The sequence below is a fragment of the Ctenocephalides felis genome, unplaced genomic scaffold (assembly GCF_003426905.1).
Source record: "Ctenocephalides felis isolate EL2017-DRISC unplaced genomic scaffold, ASM342690v1 CF-g0.4_SCAFFOLD_02405, whole genome shotgun sequence".
NCBI classification, from domain to species: Eukaryota; Metazoa; Arthropoda; class Insecta; order Siphonaptera; family Pulicidae; genus Ctenocephalides; species Ctenocephalides felis.
In genome coordinates this window covers 44,843-47,584 of record NW_020538559.1, presented here as the reverse complement: position 1 = coordinate 47,584, position 2,742 = coordinate 44,843, and the positions used below count along the sequence as shown (strand labels likewise).

Here is a 2,742-nt window from a genome sequence, read left to right as displayed (position 1 = left end):
TGATACGCAAATGAAAAGAGCCAAAAAAACTAATCCGCGCCAGTACGAAATATTGTTGATTTTTTAATCAGCACCCACAATTCGTTGCTAATAAATTAAGCCCCTCGTTCGACAAGATTATTTCAGTGCAAAGTGGGAGGAATTGACCAATTTGTTAAACTCATGTGGTCAAGGGCCTAATAGGCCTACTGAATCCTGGATGAAGGTAAAAGTTTTTGTTGCTAGTATGTTATATTTTTGAAAATGATAATTCATATGTTATTAATTGATATAGATATTTGCGGGTTAGAAAAACCAGACAAAAGCCAAAGCAAGGAAACAAAAAGCTCATACTTTAGCAACAGGAGTGGGCCTGCATTAACCAATTGCTTGACAGAGGTCGAACAAAAGGCCTTAGGTGTTTGGGTCTAGGGTCCATTGATGGCCATCCAGATCTGGAATGGATATTGGACTAAATGTAATTTCATTATTATATATATGTATATATACAATACACATATTAAATTCTTTAATAGTATCCTATCGAAAAATCTGTCAGCAACGAGGCTGAACTTGATTCTGTTAATGTTGACCTGAGTAGAAGATATAATGCCACCTCCAGAATTTTTAGATGATGCCCCTAGACCACCAATGCAGAGACGAAGAACTTCTGGCAATAGTAAGTATAATTTTTCTTCTATTTTAAATATTACTTATATTACTATGTGATACATTCTGCATTTTATTATTTTAAGATGAATTAAATCACCTCGTAAACTCAATGGAATACGTATTGAAAAGACAAACAGAGTCTCTTACTAACATGATGGAGAAACAGACAGAGGCGCTGCAATGCATAGCTGATCAATTGAAAATTCTCAATAATACATTAAAAATAAATTTTTTTTTATTCCTTTATATATATATATATATATATATATATTTATTTATTTATTTAAAATAATTACATTTATGTAGCTATAAAAATACAATCTTTTTTTTTAAGTGAATGTTATGGTATTAAAAATATCTTCTGGCATAAGAATTTCTGATGTTATATGCCATATTATCTGCCTCATTGAATACTTCTGAAATATTTAAATCAATTAATTTTAACTACACATTTGAAATACAATTATTTGGTATCTAACCGTTTCCAAAATCATCACTATATTCCGTCAGTTCTTCATCCAGAGGAATATTATTTACTCTGCATATATTATGCAGAGTAAATACTGCATACACAATTTTTCCTGCCACATCAGGTGTATAATGCAGTGTCCTGTGACGATGCAAACATCGAAAACGACTTTTAAACAACACCAAATGTTCTCTCTATTACATTGCGAGTCTTTTTGTGGAACTTATTGTATTCTCCTGGGTAGAGCCTACTGGCGTCCTATATGGTGTGAGTAGGCAATGTTCCAAAGGGTACAACTAATATATATTTTTTTCCTTATTTGATTTGCGATATTAAATATATTCTTGAATTGCCCAATAAATATGTCCCATCATCAGCATTATGATTTAGGGCTCTGACTGTCGAAACCTTCCAAATGGCTGCATCATGAGTGGAGCCAGGATATCTGCTGCTCGCAAACAATATCCGGTCATCGGCATCACATATCTAATATTATTTATTATCATGTTAGTCTTCAAAATTCTTAAGCAAAATAAAATAATACTTACTACTTCAATATTAATTGAGTAATAGCCCTTCCTATTCATATAAATAGCAGCTGGTGCCACGGGGTGATCTTTTTTGGGAGCCACTATACTTATGTGTGTGCAGTCTATGCACCCAATAATGCCAGGCATGCCAAACTTCGTATAAAATCTGTTAAATAGCAACATATTACAGACCATGTTCAATGTACACGAAGTGGTGTAACATATACCTCTTTTTATTTTCATCTCTTTCTGATGAGGTTTTAGGAAAATTCACATACTTTGGTGTAGCATGCTTTATAATTAAATCAGTCACTGTTTTTATGCAGCGACTGACTGAAGGCTGGCTCATAGAATTTAAATGGCAATTGCCTACATCAGTCTGATATGAGCCATGACCAAAAAAAATGAAGCGCTGCAAGTACCTATAATGAAATTTCAGTTATTAGTATTTCAAAAAAATTAATTCATTTTAATTTCCAATACCTGCAAATAAAAAGGGATACTCCATGATGCTGTATGAGTCTCCGCATGTGGTTCCAACAGTTCTATTAAATCTTTCATAACATTTTTCGTTAATCGAAAATTTTTTATAAAAATTTCATCACTCACTTCCACTTCCCATATTTTATCTGCATCTCTGAGATACCTAAGGGCGTATCTTTGCCTGTATCTAAAATGTTGTGGCATTTAATATTTAATACTTTTGAGTAATACATTCATTACAATAACAGTATGAATTATATTAAAATTCAAACATACCTTTCTTCTCCTACTATCTGCTGCCCAATTATTCCAAAAAACGCCATATTAACAATTTGAAATTCACAATAAAATCTAAACCAAACCTAATAATATCACTTTGCTTACATTAACAATAACCTCAAAGAAGCATGTTAAACGCATAAATGTCAAATAGCAAATGTCAAATCTGTTCATAGTACAACTTCTCGTCAATGTTATAGCGATAAGTGCGAGTTTCTGACTACGTTTATTTTCAGAGGGTCAGCGTAACATTAATGTCATTAATCATATGATAAAACACATACCGCCGAGAATAACTGTTACACTTATAATGACATTTTAAACGACATA

The 2,742-nt window shown here is 32.3% G+C and overlaps 1 pseudogene; it reads right to left on the bottom strand.

Annotated features, from left to right (window-relative positions):
- Nucleotides 1-572: 572 nt before the first annotated feature.
- LOC113380836 lies at nt 573-2,456 on the bottom strand (annotated as a pseudogene).
- Between the last annotated feature and the right edge of the window lie 286 nt (nt 2,457-2,742).